At 45.7% G+C, this 21247-nt stretch overlaps 1 protein-coding gene across 9 annotated transcripts in view; it reads right to left on the reverse strand.

Moving 5' to 3' along the window:
• The window catches only part of ADARB1 (adenosine deaminase RNA specific B1), a 237759-nt gene that overhangs the window by 100076 nt on the left and 116436 nt on the right, over window positions 1–21247 (reverse strand). The window contains exon 1 of one of the 9 annotated variants that reach the window (XM_053565098.1): window positions 4249–4414. The exons of the other annotated variants lie outside the window; for them this stretch is intronic. The gene's annotated coding sequence lies outside the window, so the exon portion shown is untranslated. Of the gene's footprint in view, window positions 1–4248; window positions 4415–21247 lie in introns of those variants that run through there. 9 annotated transcript variants of the gene reach the window in all.

The following is a 21247-nucleotide window of genomic DNA, read 5'->3' on the forward strand; positions in this document are numbered from 1 at the left end:
AGGGCGCTGCTTCATGCTCCCACCCAGAGTGGACGTTCTAATTGAGAGTCCTGAACAGGCTTCAGGAAGCTGGTGAAAACTGTAAATTCATATGCAAAACGGTGTGTTTGCATGCCCAGGTGCATTTTTCTAGTGAAAATGTGCACAGCTTTAATTAGATCTCGAAAGGGCCCAATACCCCACAAGACCACAAACCTCTGACCTCCCAGTGATCTGTGGAGCAGAAAGTTCAGTCAGCCGTCCTGATAGCCATCCTGACCCAAAACCTGCCCTTTCTCTGGTGCTTAACCAACAAAATTTCATAGCCTTCTTTTTCTCAATAAGTAAAGGTGAGTGACAGTAACCCATGAGGTGAACTATTAAGGGGGCACTAAAATTTGGAGCTCATAACCCAAACTTGGGGTGTCACTGGAGTTTACGGAGGCATAACCCAATTGCAAGAAGTATGTGTCCCATGCGGAGCTACAGAGCTCTGTGTCACCCGCTATGCAAGGGCCACAATACCCTCGTTCTCAGAAAAGAACACTTTGTTATCAAGGACAGCTTTAATTTGTCATGGATTTCAGGTGCAAGCTTTTATAATTATGATATTAGTTTCGATTTACCATTTTCACATTAGTTTTATATTGCTTATACAGTGATGAAAGTTCAAGCTTTTTTGAACCATAATTTTTTAACGACTTATAAATATCATAACATCTTCATCTTTATTACAAAGCAGATATACAGAACCTGTCACAAATTTTGTTGAGGTGCTGACATTTTATTTATTGATGATGTACTAAGAGTGTATGAAATTTAACTGACTTGCAAACACACTATGAAGACAAGTGAAGGAAGTTACCATCCATTTATAAGTTTATGGAGATTCTTATATAATATGAAATGATGTGTAAAAGTACAGACCATCTCACAGGGATTTATATATGCTGCTGACAAACTCATGAGCTGGCTCTCTGAGCTGCTTCCCGACACTGGATAACGCAAAGGGACATCTCCACCAAGCAGCGAGAACACCACGAAAGTGCTCACGCCACAGAACCTGGCCACTCTCCTGTTATCTCAACAGCTTTTAGTTCAGAATGGGGGCAAATACAGAGTATCGTATTTCTGTTTTTTTCAAGGCTCCATCAAAATGTCAGAAAAGGTACTTTTGGCAGTGAGTGAACTATAATGGTGCTAAAAAGTGACAGAGGTGCCCAGCAGCAAGTGGGAAAGGGGATGTCAGGTGCAGGGCAGTTGAGAAGAGCAGGACCAGGAACAGAGGACGGGGGAGGGAGGGTCAGGAGCAAACAGGCCGAAACCTGAGAATTATTCTCCAAAGAAGGACTGAGAATCTCCAAAAGGGGATCCAGGCATGGACGCTGGGGTGGCTAAAAGAGAAGCCCATGAGGGTGCAGGATAACGAGAAATCAAATCATCAGCACTTGCAGTACAGGCAGGGAGAGAAGGAGATAGCAGAAAAGGTTCACCAGCAAAAAAACAAGGAGCAAACTGATAGCCAACCTCTTATTAACAACACTAGGCTCTGGAAAACAGTACAGAATATTTTCTGATTCCAAAGGGAAAAAATCACATGAACACAGAAGTGCAGACACAGCCAAACTGTCGATCAAATATGAGAACAAAATAATTGCATGTTTGAACACTACGTATAAGAACCCAAGAAATCTGTCAGCCATGCATTCCATCAGGAAGCTGATTAAGGAGGTGCTCCAGCAAAACAAAAATAGAATCCAAGAAATAAACATCATGGGATATGAAAAATCAGGCCAACTGAAAGAGCTAGGAACAACACAGAAACCTACTAAGAAATTGGGACTTTCCAACTGAACATTCTCCTTTGATAGGCAGTTTTGTGATATGGAATTACATTTTATACTACTTGATTATACAATGAAACTTATTTATATTATCACAATACTATGTTGCTTTTCCATATTAAAATTTCTAGACTAAATTTGTAGAAAAAGCACAGAGTGCCTAATACAGATGAAAAACAGTCAACACATACTGTAAACTTTGTCAACATAACCCTAAACATGAGACCAAGTTTCTGAGACATGCTACGGGCTGGAGTGGTGCTGACTGTGGACTCCTTGCACCAGCCGACAAACAGCACAACTGAGGACCACGGTAATTCAGGAAGGCATCAACCATACTGTAAGCTGTGTGCCTCTGGGAATGGGGGAGAAAACGGGAATCGTTCACTGAATTTTATACCCATTTATGGGCTAGAATGTGTTTTTACTCAGTTATTTTTTAGTAGTTAAATTAAGAGGGCACCTTTATCAACAGGTTCACCAAATAAACTGCGATGCATCTATGGGAAAGAATCATATGCTCTTGTAAAGTAGTATGGGCGCTGAATTAGTTACATAAAGTCAGAATTTTTATTTATTTATTTATTTTAGAGACAGACTCTCACTTTATCACCCTTGGTAGAGTGCTGTGGCGTCACAGCTCACAACAACCCCCAACTCCAGGATTTAGGTGATCCTCTTGCCTCAGCCTCCCGAGTAGCTGGGACTACAGGCGCCTGCCACAACACCCAGCTATTTTTTTTTGTTGTTGTAGTTTGGCTGGGACTGGGTTTGAACCCATCACCCTCAGTATATGGGGCTGGCGCCCTACTCACTGAGCCACAGGTGCCACCCAAAGTCAGACTTTTTAAAGAGCTTTTTTTTACTGTGGAAGAAAAAAGATAACAGGTACTAGTGTGCTAGTGTGTCCACAATGGACTGGGGAAGTTGTACGCACATCTCAGAAATCTCATGTATATGACAGGAAAACCTCATACAAATACCAGAGTCAGTGCTGACATGAACCCTTCCATATTTTTCCTACATATACACAGAGAACACGTTACATGCCTCAGAAGCTGGCATGGAAAGTGAACAGGTTCACAAGCCACAAGCCAGAGAGCGCTCCCTGCAGACTCACACGGCAGCAGCTGAGTGTGCCTGGAGAAGACAGAGGCTGCAGAGAGCACCCGGCAGAGCTGCTTCCCTCCTCCTTGGAGCAAGACAGCCAAGGACAAGGGTGTTTGCTCAATGTGGCATCGCAGGGACTCGGACACAAATCATCCCCAGCAAAGCCTTTATGAAAATGCTATTATACAGTGAAAATTAAAACAATAAACCATTTCTCCTGAAAAACACGACTTTGTGGAAGTTCTGATTCATGGAAAAAATTAATGTATATTATTTTTAAATTTTTTATTATTATAATGCTATATATTTATATAAACAATTTCTCCAGGTGCCAATTGTCATGTTAGTTGTACCACATCTTGTCCTGATGATCTGACAGACCTACAGAAATACAGAGTAACCAGAATATATCAACTGCATGTGGGAAAGAAGACAAAAAACAAACAAAAAAAATATATATGAAAAAAGACACAAAAGAAACACACAAAATAGTAACAAAAGTTGCTTGCAGATAATGGAATAATTGTGTCTCTTACTTCCTAGTTTCCCATCTGTGTAAAATACACATAGCCCACAATGAATATATTCTGTTCTTAAATAAAATAGAAAACTTTCTAAAAGAAACTCAGAAATGCAAGTCTCCAAAGACTCAGCAGTTGAGGCAAAGGGCAGACACAGGGAGGATGGCAAGCCTTGCACAGGTCAGCTCCACTAGAGACCAAAGGTGGAGAGAAGGCCAATTCTCAGACTACACCTGCTCACAGAGAAGAAAGGAGCTCAGGCTGGGCAGGGCCTCATATCTGTAATCCTCACACTTTGGGAGGCTGAAGCAGGAGGACTGCTTAAGACCAGGAGTTTGAGACCAGCCTGAGAAAGACAGCAAGATCCCATCTTTACAAAAAAAGTAAAACTAGCCGGGCAGGTGGCACCTGTAGTCCTAGCTACTGGGGAGGCTGAGGTGGGAAGATCATTTGAGCCCAGGACTTTGAAGTTGCATCGAGCTATGATGACACCACTATACTGTAGCCTGGGCAACAGAGTAAGAACCTGTCTCAAAAAACCAAAAACAAAAAAACCCACAGATGGAGCACAGAGGAATTTTAGGGCAGTGCAACTATTCTGCACCCCATACAGGGGTTCCACGTCATCATAAACTTGTAAAGCCGTGGAAGATCCAACACCAAGAGTGAACCTCATGTACACTGCAGATTGTCACTGTGTTTCACCAATGTAACAAACGCACTGCTCTCCAGGGGGTGTTGATAACATGGGAGGCCATGCGCTGGCCATAGGGGGTGTGGGGAAATCTCTGTACCTTCTGCTCAATGTTGCTGTGAACTTAAAACTGCTCCAAAAAATAAAGTCTCTTAAAAAGTTAAAAACACACCTGTGGCTCAGTCGCCACCGAGGGTGGCGGGTTCAAACCCGGCCCCGGCCGAACTGCAACAAAAAAATAGCCAGGTGTTGTGGTGGGCGCCTGTAATCCCAGCTACTCAGGAGGCTGAGGCAAGAGAATCGCTTAGGCCCAGGAGTTGGAGGTTGCTGTGAGCTATGTGATGCCATGGCACTCTACCGAGGGCCATAAAGTGAAACTCTGTCGTTGTGGCGGGCGCCTGTAGTCCCAGCTACTCAGGAGGCTGAGGCAAGAGAATCGCTTAAGCCCAGGAGTTGGAGGTTGCTGTGAGCTGTGTGAGGCCACGGCACTCTACTGAGGGCCATAAAATGAGACTCTGTCTCTACAAAAAAAAAAAAAAAAGTTAAAAACAAACAGGCAGGCCTGAGTAGATATTTACTACTATATACAGAATATTACACAATATTTTGTTGAGCCTGTTGTTTTTGGAAGCATTTATGGTAAGCTTTCTTAAAAATTACTAGGACAGATACTTCTGAAATACAGCTACTCTTTCTTTAAAGTTTTGTCATATCTGTTAAGATTTTTTCATGGTGAAAGTTTGGTCTGGCTTCTCCGTACCTTCCTAGTACCACTCCAAAGGTCGAGAACCATGACTGAGAACAGTCAGGCCGGATGAAACAACCAGGAACGGAGAGTGGAGTATGTAAACCCCAGCCTCACAGAAACTCTTTTAATACTGCTTTTCTGGCTAAAATTAGTGTTTACCTGGTCTTTGAATGTTAATGCCTGACTATGTCATTGTCCAAATCAGCTTCCCCTTGCCCCATCACCAATATGTTTTCTTGCAAATGCTGGTGTGCTACCATATAAAGGAAAAATACTAGAGATAGTCTATATGTTATATATAGGTTTATGTGTTGTTGGGGATGTTTTTATTGTGCTCTTTTGAATAAAATAAAGAATTGTCTGTTGAGGCTACATCCTTAACCCAAGTAAGATTGTTTACAAAATCCCATAGGACAGTGATATGTTGTACTTGTTCCAAAATATTTTTAGACATTGCTAAGTTTATTAAAAGCAGTTACTATAGTTTTTACACAATGTAAGCAATAATGTAAAAGGTTAGAAGAAGCTATGAAATGATCATCTACAATTCATAAATCTGTTTTGGGAAATAAAATTGCTAAGACTAATGAAAACAAACTTTAAATTATCACCTTTTCTGCTGCTAAAAATATGGAACTTTGTGGTTTATACCTTTAGACTTTGGGTATACTTTTCATCTGGTGCCATTAAAGTATCTCTGACCTTGATCTTAAATATTCATGAGTCCAGCATACATAATGCACTTGTGAGAAACTTTTTTTTAATGGAGATATGCAAAGTATAATAATTATGAAAACTTGATTGGATTAGAAAAGAGAAACAGAATACGATTCTTTAGTAAAACATAAAGTCTGAATTTTGTTAAGGTGCTAGAACTTTTTTTTTAAATTAAATCATAGCTGTGTACATTAATGCAATCATGGGGTATCTTTTTTCTTTATTTAATCATAGCTGTGTATATCAGTGCTAGATCTTAAATATTTTTTAAATTAAAGTGATTGTTTCCTTTAAAAACAAACAACAACAACAACAACAACAACAAAATAGGCACACCTAAAGCCCAGGCTGCAAGACACAGGCCCAAATGGCAAACTTATCATGCACCAGAGTCCTGCTAGAGGAGCCAGCGGGAGGGGCACAGGGAGGCTGGGGCTGCAGAGCTCTGTCCTCACGTGGCAGCTTTACCCAGGAGTCTGCTCTGTGGCCTTCACTGCATGCCAGCGTGGTCTGTGTGCCTCTTGTGTAATGCCGCTCAGCCACACAGACAGCAGTCACGAGGTGTCAGAGAGTGAGAGCCCCGCAGGAAGACCCGGCGATCCTGTCACCTCACAAGAGGGGCGTGCAGGAAAGGGGTGCGTGTCCAAAGACGACAGATGGCAAAGCAGAGCAGCACAGCACCCACAAGTTTCTTCCAGAAGAATAAAAACACAAAGAGATGAGTTGATTGCTTTTATGACACAGAGCAGGAATCAGTTATCCTGATATTGTCCATGAGCTTTGATTTTATATATATGTATTTATTACTTTTTAAAATAATGGCCAAAAATAAATTACCAAGTCAAAATAAAACAAATCCTGACAGCAATAGAATTATTAAAAGTACAATAAATGCTAGCAATTCCTTGAATATTAGAATTTCCAAAGGGATTCATAAATGTTTAAATATATTAGGATTATTCCTCAAATTGCTATGGGTGAGCAGTTTAATCTCCTAGGAATTAAAACAGATTCTTGTGAGTAGTAATTATTCAGTTCAACTCCTGAAGGAAAAAGCAAACAAAAACAAATAGTACAGGAATCCTCAGCAGCCTGCCTCCTCTGTCCCCACAGACACACCTCAGCCCCGTCCCTCTGCCCTGGGACTCTGCTGATGATCTTCCTGCAAGATTCAACCACTGCTTGGAATAGGCCTGTACCACTTTCCAAATCAGCCAGAAATAGGAAATAATAATAATTTCACAGAATAAACAGATTAACATTTTAAGGTCTGCCTCATGCTATGCGTGCTACCCTGAGGTTAATTCCACCACTTTCCGAGTCTATTACTAAAAACAGTTTCTCATCAGGGAAGAGACTTATGCAGAGGAAAGAATCTCACATTTTATCCTCAAAATTTGGAAGTGAAAAGATCATTTAAAAATAAATATGAAGCAAACTGACTAATTTGAGCTTCTTTTCTCCCTGTACCAGCTAATAGAGAAAGTTAAAGTTAAAAATGAAAAAGGTCAGAACTTTTCTGAGTAAGAGCTCTGGGGTAAAAGCAGATCTCCACCCCTACTCCCAGTGAGAACATGAGGGGCCACTTCCAGCTTCCCACCACTACCTACAAAGACATAAAAGGAGGAAAATGCCTCACAGAAGGGCTGAAAGCCTCATATTGATGAGCAACCCCATCCATGGAGTTACCTACTTTAGATTCCAAAGGAAAACATCAGGAACAATTAAATCATTTTTGCTTCAAATGAGGGTGGGTTGTCTTCTCTCTCAGCTACAACCGAAAGCATATTAAGAAGCATATCGGGCAGCGCCTGTGGCTCAAGGAGTAGGGCGCCAGTCCCATATGCCGGAGGTGGCGGGTTCAAACCCAGCCCCGGACAAAAAAAAAAAAAGAAGCACATCAAAACTTCGGCTGTAGTAGTAAACCTAGGAACAGCCAAAACGTGCACTAACAGGCTAAAAACCCTGGTGCATCCATTCAATCTCCAGCAAGCACGTGAGTGCCTCCTGCTGCCAGGAGGACGGGTCCAGACGTCCCCTTCCACTCAGAACCTCCAGCCAGAGCTGACTGTGCTGCCAAGAGGAGCAAAAGGAAAGGAAAGGCTGGGACCACAGAGCCATCAAATTCTGGGTCACAGAAAAACAGCGTAAAAACAGGAAACTGTGGCTGGGCACCTGTAGCTCAGTGGTTAGGGTGCTGGCCACATGCACTGGAACTGGTGGATTTGAACCCAGCCAGGGCTGCTAAACAATAAAAAAAAAAAAAATAGCTGGGCGTTGTGGTGGGCACCTATAGTCCCAGCTACTAGGGAGGCAGAGGCAAGAGAATCACTTGATCCCAAGAGTTTGAGGTTGCTGTGAGCTATGATGCCATAGTACGCTACAGAGTGCAACAGAGTAAGACTGTCTCAATAAAAAAATAAAAATAAAAAAATAAAGAACAGGAAACTGCTCGTGACATGCTGAATGGAAAGGTTCATGACAAATCACTGCCACCTCCATAGCACATGGCCATGGAGGCGGCAGTGCAGAAGAGTGATTCACACACAAAGCCCAGCACCTGGGCTCCTGGTCTGGCCCCAGCTGATTCATCTACAAGAGTAGAATCTTAGCAATACCCTCCTCCCTCCAGGGTTTGTGGGGCACTGCCCAAGCCAGCCAACTTGCAGTTGACTTGGCAGGGCTGCCACCATGTGGGCTTCATAAACACCCTTATAACTAAATTCAATGTTTAACCTGTATTAGATCCCTTCTAGCAAAATGTATTATAAAATCCACAATGAACACAGAGCCACCCTAAGAAAAAAGGTAGTGGAGTAAAATCCTAAATTTAGCAACCCCTAGGTTTAGGGACAAGACAGGGTGACTGGAGGGAGGAGGAAGAGCCCACGGGAATCCACAGCAGAGCCAGGGGCACCCTGGCAGCTTGTGTGTGCAGGAGCAGGGTGAGGAGGCATTTCCCAAATACCCAGTCACTCACACGATTGGTACCTATAGCCTAAGGAGGTAGCAGCAGCTAGTGTTGCCTTTGTTATAAAATCTGTTTCAAAGCAAGCTGCAAGTAAACTTAGAAATTAACAATCATAAACTTTAATGCTCTCTTCCAAGTTGAAAAGGCAATTGCCTTCAACTTTAACACATCATTCCCAGTGAAGAGTATACACTAGCAATGGTGCGTTAGTGAAGACATCCAAAGTGTGACTTCTCGGTGTGTGAGAAATGACATCTTAGTGACACGTACAGACCATTTTCATGTCATATGTAAATATATTGTCTGCTCATGTCTTCTGCCCATTTACCTAGGATTTTGGTCTTTTTTTCCCCCCTCAACTTTAAAAATATTTATGATAGCTACAAAGACTTTCTCACAATTGATTTTTTTTTAACCTTTTAGTATTTATTTGGTCCTTGGTCAAAAATTTGTTTTCCAATATGTAAAGTTTTTCCATTTTTTCTTTTATTGCACTTAAATTTTGAGTAATACTTTTTTTTTGAATAATACTTTTAAAAAGCCTTTCCCAAGAAATAGCTTATATTCACTTATCTTTTCATCTAATATTGGAATAGGCTTGTTTTTTACACTGAACTCTGATCCATTTGGCATTTATCTTATATACGGTATAAAGTATAAGCCTAATGTCTTTTACAAAACAGTGTCCAATTGTTTCAACATTCATTTTTTAAAAGTCTGCCTTTGACCCATCAATCTGAGATATTTCTTCATGGTACGTTAGATCTCCACCTACATTTAGGCGTATTTTGGAACTTCCTATCCTGCTGGTCTACCTGGCTGTCCACGCACCACTCTCTCACTGTTCCACACAGAGGCTTTGTGGTTAGTAGGACCACTCTCCCTTCCTTAGCTCTTTCTCCCCCTAAGTTTTCTAGGTAGTCACGCTATTTCAATTTTAGAATCAACATGCCCAGCCCAAGAAAAAAAATTAAGTCTTGTTGCTTTTGTATTTTCATTGACATCACATTAAATTTATGAATTAACTTAGAATTGACATCTTAATGATGCCAAGATGTTTCAACCAAGAACAAGGCGATCCCTTTCCACCTGTTCAAGGCTCCTTTTGTGTCTTTCTAAGGTGTTTTAGTGTTTTCTTCATGTAGATTTTGAACATGTATTCTAAGGTACTTTGTCTCAACTGTTGCAATTGTTAATGGAGTTATTTCTTTCCTATCTTCTAACTAGCTGTTTTTTTGTATATGTGAATATTATTATTGACATTTGCATATTGATTTTTTATTTCTGCTACCTTTGTGAATTCTGTAATTATGCAAGTTGTTTTGGTCACTGACTCTCTGGGGCTGTACTATGCAATAGGGTGGCCACGGGCCTCGGTACTGGGCAGGACAGGAGTGGGACAGGACCACGCTACAGAGCCATCACTGGACAGGGCTGTTCTGGGGATCTCAGGGACATTGCTAAGAGGAACAGGCTTATTTCTTCTTTTCCACATTTTATGCCTTTGTTTTTTCTTTATCAGCCTGGCCAGGGAGTATATTAGTATTCCTTCTATTTATTGATAAAACCACACATCTGTGTTTGGTTCCTTCCTGCCTTCCCCCAAGCCCTGTCCTGAAGCACTCAAGTCCAGCACCTCCTCCATGCTTCTGTGAAGCACAAATGGCACGGAGGAGGCATACTAGAATCTTCAAAGTTCCTCCCGCCACATGCATTTTCAGTAGTATTTGACTTAACTTCTGGCATTCGTTTTGATTATGTTTAAGCACTTGTGTGCCTCCCACTGGAAAGACCCTAGCCTATCACAAATAGTGCTAAACACAGTTTGTAAAAGTAAGGCAGGCTAAATTTTTCTTAAGTTTCTGGGAAAAATCATTTTAATTAAAAATGATTGCATTTGTTGTTTTGACTAATTCTCAAGTCACTCATTATAAGGAGAATAAGAGAAAGGGGGGACAGCAAGACATGGAGGCCTGGGGCCCTCCCTACAGCTCCGAGTGGGGGTAGAAGTGGAGACCGGCATCTGGACAGTGAAGGTGTAGGTGTTCCAGTACCACATGTAGGTGCCTCCTGTCTCAGGTCAAGTGCTGAGGGTGGCTCTAGAGACCAGATGATAATGACGCTTCACAGGATAATAAGTTAATTAACAGACAATAGCTATACTTTATATACCAGTGTGAGGTTACAATGTTAGACACGACCACAACCCACACTAAACACAAGGGCTTTGTTAGATATCACAAGAGGGCTGTAAACTCAGCAGGCAACACAGCCAAGTAGAGAGAAGCCTATTTTTAAAAACCACCCATGGGATTTAATAAGCCGACTGCAGGATGCAATCCCACAAAAGGCAAAGAAAGGAATTAATACCGCTATAGAAAAGGGGAAAAAGGCAAACAGCTTTGAAAGTTTGAAATCCTATGGATAATACTTGAGAATCTAAGAATTTCGTTCCTGAGTTAAGAAGCAAACAATTCTAAAACATGAAATGACATCAGGGTAGCTTTTGTTCTCACAAAAGAATTTCTATACTAGATTGTTAATATGCCTTTACAGTTGTTTTTTCTGAACAGAACAAAGACAATATCACTAAAGAAACAAACTAAAAAAGCAAAGAAGCTAATTTCAGCCAAAATCCCTAGACATGGGCACACGCTAAAAAGGAAACTCGCCCAGTTCACAGGACCGGGCCGCAGTGGGTTTCCTGGCACTAGTTACTCTACAAATGGGTGGGCCGCATTGTAGGTCCCCTGTCTTCCCACAACCCCAATTATCTTTTCATTAACGAAGCTAGTGCTTGGAATTATCTACATACTCAGAAATTAAACTGACTAAGATGTATCTGTATGAAGCAAATTTAATAAAGGGCATAAAAACAATGCAATGTTAAAATACTTACATTTTTACAGTGTTCAAAATAATTTGCTATTTCCTTAGGGCTAACCTTTATGAGTTGTCTCATTTAAAATATATTCAATTCATTGTGATCTGTAAAGTACTAGAGCTGAAAAGGAACAGACGGGGACCAATCAGGAGCAGCTGAAGGAAACGGAAATGTCAGGCCTTCCTTCTCTTTTATCATACTTACGGGCCAAAATGAAAACAAAGCTTCTCTAGAGAATCATAAATTACACAGTCAGATATTAAAATACAAAAGATCTATGATGCATGTGAAACAGAAATCCCTTAGGAAGTGAAGCCACACCTCACGTGCCATCACTTCATCTCCACGCTAACCCCGCTGTCCAACTCTATGCTCAGAATCTGAGTGCTTCATGTGGGAGTATTACCCCCAGGGAAAACATGCAGGCTTGCATTAATTTCATAAAAATGTAGACCTGTTGTAGCCAGCCGTCATCCCAAAAAGACTTCCAAGAACATGTACGGAGCTGTGGCCCTGTGCAAGGTCTCCCAGGGAGGCTGTGGGGGTGAGAGAGCTCACCAGGATGGCAGGTGGCATCTGCAGCCCTATGGGCCCCCCACTGGCTACCAGGCCAAGTCCCTAATCCCCAGAATCCCGCTTGCCTCTCCTGCTACTTCCCTGCATCAAGCCTATTGCAGTGACCTCTTACAATACCGCATCTGTCTGATGTGGGCAAAACAGAACGAAACTCTGCTAGAGATAATTACTAGCAATTATAGCAGGAGTTTTGCACAGGGGTGTCCAATCTTTTTTCTTTTTAGCCACACACTGGAAGACTAAGTTGTCTTGGGTCACACATTAAATACACAAACACTAATGAAAGATGATGGGCAAAAGAAAAGGTCCATGCATATTTTTCTCAATATCTGACACCACGGATAAGCAAAACAGTCCTCAAACAATCTCTTGAATCTCGGCTGAACATGCTGTCTTTGTGAAACACCTCCAGTTCTGGCCCGTCCCCTACTCCTTGCATCTCCAGGCTTCAGTGAGGCCTGCCCTCACCCTGACCCCCCACTGCGTCTCCACTGACCTGGCTCTTCCCTCTTCTTTCTTTCTTTTTTTTTTTTTTTTTATTAAATCATAAGTGTATACAATGATATGATTATGGGGCATCATACACTCACTTCATAAACCATTTGACACATTTTTATCCCAGTGGTTAACATAGCCTTTCCGGCGTTATCTCAGTTACTGTGCCAAAACATTTATATTCTACATTTACCAAGTTTCGCAAATACCCCTGTAATATGCACCACAGGTGTGATCCCACCGATTCCCCTCCCTCTACCCACCGCCCCCTTTCCCACTTCCCCCTATTGTTAAGTTGTAGTTGGGTTATAGCTTTCATGTGAGAGTCCCAAATTAGTTTCATAGTAGGGCTGTGTACATTGGATATTTTTTCTTCCATTCTTGGGATACTTTACTAAGAAGAATATGTTCCAGCTCCATCCATGTAAACATGAAAGAGGTAAAGTCTCCATCTTTCTTTAAGGCTGCATAGTATTCCATGGTATACATATACCACAATTTATTAATCCATTCGTGGATCGATGGGCACTTCGGCTTTTTCCATGACTTAGCAATTATGAATTGGGCTGCAATAAACATTCTGGTACAAATATCTTTGTTATGTTGTGATTTTTGGTCTTCTGGGTATATGCCCAGCAGAGGAATTACAGGATTGAATGGCAGATCTATTTTTAGATCTCTGAGTGTTCTCCATATATCCCTCCAAAAGGAATGTATTAATTTGCATTCCCACCAGCAGTGCAGAAGTGTTCCCTTTTCTCCGCATCCACGCCAACATCTCTGGTCTTCCCTCTTCTTTCTTGGAATTAACTCCATCTGGGGTCCCCATGACACGAGTGCAGTGAGCAATGGCCTCTCTCCTCAGACCCTGTTCCATTATGGGCTCCACTGCACAGGGTGACTCCTGGGTCTAAGCTTGCAACACCTGCATGGCACCAAACTCCCAGAGAAGTGACTATTGTGCATATAAATGGATCCCGTTAAACCCAAGCTAACCACATCCCTAAAACAACTTCTCAGCCACATCTCAAAGAGACCAAAGGCCACCTGAGGCCACCAGGCACAAGGAAATAGGTGAGGGCAGAAATCCAAGTGGAAAGAGATGGTGACAGTCCTGACTGACTAAAGTGAACATCTGTCTGATGCTTTCCTCATGGGGTTGGTGTGGGGTATGGGCTGAAGGATGTGGGAGGAAAGCCTGAGGGGACCTGCCCTTGTCATGGCCTGGTCTCAGGGCACACACGTAGACACAGCAGTCTCTGCGATGCTGTCCTGGGTCAGGGCTGGCATCAGAGGAAACTTTCTCCCCTTTCCACACCATCCTCTGTGCTCGGCCCACACTCAGGGCTGGGGCCTATGCTCCACTCCCTGGAAGACTCGGTGTCTACACACGTTATTTGGGATTCTGTAGAAGGAGCTCTGTCTCTTCTCCGTTATTTTTCAGTCACTTGTTCATGTCCATGTGGACTTGTGGATGTTTATTTTACACTCTGGGCTGTAATCCAATACTATTATACTTTATCTTGTTGCTGGAACTGTTCCAGTGTCGGTCACTAGGAGCCCTTTCAGTTGGCTCCTGGGTCCCTCCGGGCAGGTCGGATAGTTACATTTTGTTTCTTAGCACTCCCTGGCACTGGCGGGTGCTTGGGCTCATCTTGGGTATCTCCTACCCAGTCCTAGAATCAGCCTCTTCTCCAGTCCCTCTGGCTCTTTATTTCCTGTGTGCTCTGTTATGGAACACATTACATGTATGAAGAACACACTTGTGGGACACAGCTAGCTTTGCTACCTTGAATCCATCCCCTTCCTTCTGGAAACAGCACCCCAAATATGCTGAGGATATGGCCTTTCCCTCTGGACATGACATGGCAGGGCTAGCTACAGAGGGCGGGGTAAGGATGAAGCCAGAACTACCTGCACTATTTTTCAAAAAAATTAAAAATTATTTAAAACCTCGTGTTGATAACAAGTAGACACCAAATCAAAGTAAGGAAGATAATACTAAAGACTCTGATGTAAAATAAAAATGAACACAAAACATGCTCACTTTAAAATAAGCCATGTCTGGCAAAAACATGGTACTACTGACCACACGGGTCCTCCCCACATCCCTCCATCTCTCCCACTTACCCATCAGCAAGGCTGGTTTGCTAACACACCTGGCACCCCCAAAATCCCAATGTTTGTGTATGAGTACACACTATCTGGAAAATTTCACACACTTTCAGCATGGGAAGAAAAAGTTTAAAGCTCTAAAGATGGTGAAGTTCATCACAATTTCCAAAAGCAGAAGGATGAGAGATGAGAAATATGGCGTCCCACAAACGCCAGCGCGCACTCTCCACGTTACACACTTAAAGGAAAAGTAATCAAAACGCCAAGGTTTTCGAAACAAAATCTCCGTGCATGTACTCTGGAAGGCCAGGTTTGCAGGTGATCCCCAGGACCGCGTTCCGGCCCTATGAGGCCACATCCACGAGCCGAGCCGGGAATCCAGGGCGCGGGAAGAGGGCGCGCGGCAGGCACGCCAGGCGCCGGCCCGACCGTTAACAGTCGCAGCCAGTGGGCAGCTGCCTCATCCTCGCTGGACGCGACCCCAAGTGGATCCCGAGCTGACCCTACAGAACAGACGCTCCAGGCAGTAGCTGTGACCGCCACTCTGGTGAGGGGACGCGCCCGAGCGCACGCCATGGCGGCCAGGCCCGCACTGGCGCTGCTGCTGCTGGCCCTGCTCCTGCAGACCAGCGCGGAGCCCGAGGCTACTGCGCCCACCCCGACCGCGACCCCGGGCGGCAACTCGTCAGCGAGCCCGGCCCTGCCCCGCAACGAGCTCCACGCCCGTGGCCCGCGCCCCACACCCGGCCCACTGGCCCTGTTGGCCGCGCTGGCCCTGCGGCCCGTCCTCGGGTAGGGGTGCTGCACCGGCCTGGCCTCCCCAGCGTGGCAACACGGCGCCTGCGGCAGCCACCTCCACTCCTTGACCTCACTGACAGAATTGGGTCCAGAAAACAAGAATCCCACCAGGACCGAGCTGGAGCATCAGACACCAAGGTCACACCTCCTGGGATTCCACGCACAGACTCGAAGCAGATGGACACTCTACCGAGTTAAAGACGGGGTTAGGAACTGGGGTACCCACCACTACCTTGGGAATCAAACGAAGATATTTTACCTTTATTTTGCTTCATTAAATTTATAAAGTCAAAAATGACCGCATAGCTTGTGAAGCCTGTTTCTCAGGGGAGTGGGCACAGGCTGTGCTTCCGCAGACTCTCCAGGTCCCCACTGGCAGCTGCTGTAGACGTCTCTTGGGAACCCACAGCCCCTCAGGGTCTTTGGATAGAGCAGACGCTGCAAGAGACTGGAGGACAGTAACTGCCAGGGGCCACCCCCAAACCCCAGCTGCCAGTCTGTGTAGCCCGCCCACTCCTCTCTCTCTTACACCGCCCTGCTCAGCAGAACCTCACAGCTGCCATTTCCATCTGACCTATAACCTTACATGACCTCAAATTCCTGCTTTTTACACTTCTGTATATACTGAATAATTTTTACAAGTTAAAGGTGATCTTTAAAATAATGTATCTTAAAATCTCTGACATGAGAAAGTATTTGGAAAGGGAAGACCAGAAGCTGCATTAAGTTCACACAAATTTCATACCATTTTTCTACATGTGTTTTTATCTTTACACGTCCACATTTGGACAATTTCTTATATAACTAAATATTTTTAGATAGAACCTGAGACTAACCTCAGACAGTTTCCAGAAGGTAAACCTGACATCACCCCTGAGGTACAGAACCTCACCCCCACCCCCCAGTGCTGGTCCATGAAGCGTCCAGTAGGGCTTCAGGCCTAGTCTAGAGGGTGTTCCAGAACCACTAGACCAGGCTGATCTCAAGAACAATGTATATGAACAACACTTCTCATGGTGGTTACTATGCATGTCTTAGACTACACATTGCGTTTCATGATTATGCTTTAAATAATGCAAAATGATACATCAGCACTATTTTGTATTGAACAAACAGTACATTAATTTGTAAAAGGCCCACAGAGCAATCTCAAATTTAAAAAATCCTAATTCAACTGTTAGGTTTACACTACACATTAAAGGATCATCAATTATAGCTTTGGTATAAAATAAGGAAAATGCTGCTCTCCCATGGGAAATGACACTCCTTGGCCACCTCTCTCAAGGTGTAATGTTAGATGGATACCCGAAACCCTGAGGGAAGACATGGATGAGCTCCCTGTTAGGTTATGATTCGAATAAGGCTTAATGTCAATCACAAGCATCTATCAATTTCCTCTCTGGAGCTTCCACCTGCTGGTAAAACTGCCTGGGGCATCTTTTGCTGGGGTTAAACCACATGCCCCTATATGGGGGTCATTTCTGTTTCAGACAGAATGGACTCTGTCTGGCCTATAAACCTAAAATACTAAGAATAACCCAACCTCATCTCCCAATTCCAAGGCAAAGCCAGTGAGCTCAGAGCGAGGAAAAGCTCTGCCATTTGCCCAGTCTACACAGAGAAGTCTTGCCCTGGAGGAGACAAGAGGAGCACACAGAAGATCAAAGGCACAAGTAAGTGCTCTGAAGAGGCTAACAGGGTGTGACAAAACAACAAGAGCAGCCACAAATGCACACCCCACACTGCCATTAACACCTGGCCTTATCATTTAATCCTCATGGGAATGAGGCAGGTATGAGTATTCCCATTTTGCAGATAGAGAAATAAAGGCCCAGCAGGGTAAGTAATGTGCCGAGATCACACAGCTAGGAAGAGGCAGGGGGTTGAGAGATGCTTCAAACCCCGCAGCCTGGCTCCAGAGACCAGGCACACCACCATATCCTTGAACATCTAGAGCACACCCATGCAAACAGGGTGTCAGGAAGTGCTGGGGCAGAGCAGTCACCTGGTGAGCAGAGGCAGAAAGGGCCCCTGGCAGAGGAGGAGCTCACAGAGAAAGACAAGAGAGGGGAGTGAGAGAAGCATGAGCAAGAAGCTTCCAGGGAGCCGTGGGCAGCACCTGGACAGTCAGTGGTCTGAGGGAGGTGCAGAAGCATGGGTGCTGGGTCAAGTCTGGCTCCAGGCTAAACAGTTTTCCTCTAGATGCCAAGGCAAGTTCTGAGGTCTGTAGGCACAGGGAGAAGAGCGACCTCTGGTGCCCCGTGGGAGGCACGGAGAGAATGAGGGAAGGCCTGCGGAGGCTTTCACAGAGGCCAGAGGAGAGATGACAGTGGCTTGCCAGGCAACAGGGAGCATCCGAGACCTGAGTGGGGGTGAATGCAGGGACATGAGGCGCAATGTGTGCTCAGGGACTGGATGTGACAGTGAATGCTGGGACAACCGCCAGGTTTCCAGCAACTTGGTGGGTGTTGGTGACGCTCACTGTGAAGAGGAAGGATAGAAAATTTAGGGAAATAAAATGCTACTTTCAGATGCTCAGTTTGCAACACCTGTGAGGCACCTGCCTGGAGTTGTGGTCTGTGCAGTTGCCTACCAGGCTGGTGGCATGGGGAAAGGGGGGTGGGCATGGAGGAGAACAAAGCAAGTGGCTCCACCCAACTGCCCCACCCCTGCCTGCCCCTCAAGCGCCTCCAGATCAGCTGCCCAGACCCTTGGCCATCTGCCCTCCTTGCTTTGTGCAGCCAAAGGCACCATTTTCCCTCCTGCTACACAGCCCAGGACCTAGGCATCGTGTACAACTCCCTACATCTGGAGCCCCTGCCCACCTGCGTAACATACAGGCCCTGTGGACTTCCTGCCAGTTCATAAGCCCCAAGGTCCCTCTGGGCCCTCAGGGCACCAGCTCCAGCAAAGCTCTAAAACTTAGCTTTCTGGCATTTGCTCTTTTGTTCTCCACTACCAAAGAACTGTGTGTGACCACGTAACAGTAACAGTGGGAAGTGCTCTTTAAAGAACTAAAATTGCCCATCTCCTTGCTCTTACCTGAAGGGCAGTGCCTGGGGGGCAAGGAAACATGCCTCTGCATCTACTCCCCACAGAAAACACTGGAAAAAGAAACAGAACCTGAAAAGAAAACTCTTTAGGAACATCTGAAAAGAGGAGACAGTTTCCCCCAAATCCCAAACCAGCTTCCCCAGAAGCTCCCTACTCTCCCGAAAGCTCTCTGGGTGCCCTTGCCTCGGGTCAGTGTGATTGCCCCTGGGATGACCACAAAGGCCTCAAGGAACTGAGTCACCAGAGCTCCTTCCAGAGGGATGGATGGCAGGAGCAATTCCAGGAACAAAGACTAGTGACTCTGGGACAGGCAGACAGTGGGAGATGTAGGGGCAGGCTGTCACTGCCTCTGGGCGGTGCACAGCCCCAACTGCAGGGAGACAGGCAGATGCCGACACACCCACAGAGACTGACCTGCTTCCAGACTTAGGCTGATGTGAGACACGGACAACCCTTCCTCAGTAGAGCGGTGCTTGTCCAATGCCCCTCCTGCTCCCCATGGAGAGAATCGAGCCAACTTGCTCTTCCCTGCAGAAGTAGGGACGGTCCCTTTAGTTCCTGGGCTCAACCTACACAGGCGAACCAGCTTGGCTCTTGTTACAGAGAAAGGGCCTGTCCACTGCCATGCTCATCACTGGGCAGGAAGTCCTCCTGATATGGGATAAAGGATTACCAAGCCCACCTGGCCACAGACCACTCACGCAGAGCCTGATCACAGTGTACATGGCTCTTTCAACTGGTCCAGAACTTGAAGTAGTAAAGAATCCCAATGCCCCACTGTGTAAGTCCAGGTACCAGGACTCACAGCTTAGGGCTCCCGGCTGTTCTGACTGAGAGCTCGTGACAGAGCAAAGACCCTCACCCAGACACCCAGGTAACCACTTTTCCAGCCAATGAGAAGGATGCTTTAGGTTTCCTAGACTGCTGCTCCCCTGCCTCTCTGCAGGAACTCCTCCCAGTGAGCTGAGGAGACAAACACCAGCACGTAGGTCCCACAGTGGGACAGAGAAGCAGAAAGACGGACGCATCCACAAACACTGGTGGCAGACAGAGACCGCTGTCCCAGCCCAGGCTGCTCATGTCTCAGGACACGGGCCCATGAGGATGGAAGCCCACACTGCCACACCAGCTCTGCCCATCTCTGGCCAAGGGGGACACCCAGCAGTGTGAGTTATAGTCAGCCCTGCCACAAGAGCCAGAGCCACAGAAAGCAGAGCCACCTGTGCCTCCACAAGCCTTGTGGACCTCACAGGGCTGAAGACACTGGTGCAAAACAACAAAGAGGCCATCTCAGGCACCCCCAAAACAGGGTGCCGCCTCTCCAAGGAAACAGCGTGTGAGCTGCAACCCTCCGCACAGAAAGAGCAGCAGACACATTGCAGCAAGCCAGGGACCCAAACAGGCCAGGGTTAGGACCTGAACTTTCTTTGAAGGAAAGGACTGCCTCCTGAGTGACGGGAGTCCCTCAGGGGTCAGCTAGGATTCGCACCCTGGCGACCATATGAAGAATGGACTGCAGGGGCAATTTTGGACCCAGGAGGACCACACTACTATGGCATGGACTGGGACACCAAAGGGGACAGATAGAAGAGACCTAGGGGAAGAGCTAACAGGCCTTGCCAAGATAGTGAGTGCAGGGTGAGAGAGAGAGAAGAGAAAGACCACCAGGCTGGGCCTAAGCCAGCATCCTCTATGGGGAGCAGGAGAGGCAGGCAGCCGGGAAAGGACCCAGAACTAAGGCAGGTCCACACTACAAAAAGCCAGGGGCTCAGGGTAGAGGGTGAGGCACCAATACATGGAACAGGAGAGCTAGCTGGCCTTCAGCTGGGCTCACAGGGCTCCTGGTGAAAGTCTGGGGCTGGGGCATGCAGAGAGACCAAGCCCAGTCCATCCATCCTACTGATACCCCAAATAAGACAGGGCAAAACACTGGCACTGACCTTGACAAGAGACAGGCCACTAGTGATTTGGAAGAGCCACTCCAGGGGGCTGCTGAGGCCAAAACCTGAGCAGACAGGCTGAAGAGGAATGAGCAGGAAGTCCCGCCCCTCTGCTCCGAGTCCTGGTCTTCATCTGCCCTCCTCCATCACAGCTGCCATCTGGCATCTGTCCACATGACTATGTGACACACACATGGCTGCATCACTAGCCACTTCCATGACAGCAAGGACTCCGTCTCACTGGCTCTTTTCTCTATCCCCACATGGTGCAGGGAGCACTCAGGAGAGATGGGCTGGAGGGAGGACAGCAGGGGCGAGCCATGTGCACACACACCCGCAGGGGCAGCTGCCTGAGGGCACACGGAGGGAGCTCACACACATACAGGGCTGCAGCAGGGCCCGTAAGCCGGACCACAGAAACTGTTGGGAGCACAGACAAAAACCAACCACATCTGGATCTGCTTCCATGCAGAGGGCGTCTGCATCTGGTGGCACACCCAGTAACACGTGGAGGTAGCTGACAGTGGTGGCGGTGGTGGCAAAACATCTAAAACGCACCCCCCAAATCTGTAATTCAGAAGCATCCTAAAGAATTAATTTAAAAAATACTCAAAAGTTTAAATAGAAGATTTTCCAGTATAAAGGCAATTTTAGACAACAAACTTGTATTGGGTCCACAATGAGCTCATGGCACTCAGGAAGCACTCCACAGCTCAACAATAAGGCCCTGACAGAAGCTGCCAGCGACAGATCTTTAACGAAGCTCAAAACACATGTTAAGCCTGGTGCTTTAACAACTGC

The sequence above is a fragment of the Nycticebus coucang genome, chromosome 16 (assembly GCF_027406575.1).
Source record: "Nycticebus coucang isolate mNycCou1 chromosome 16, mNycCou1.pri, whole genome shotgun sequence".
NCBI lineage: Eukaryota > Metazoa > Chordata > Mammalia > Primates > Lorisidae > Nycticebus > Nycticebus coucang.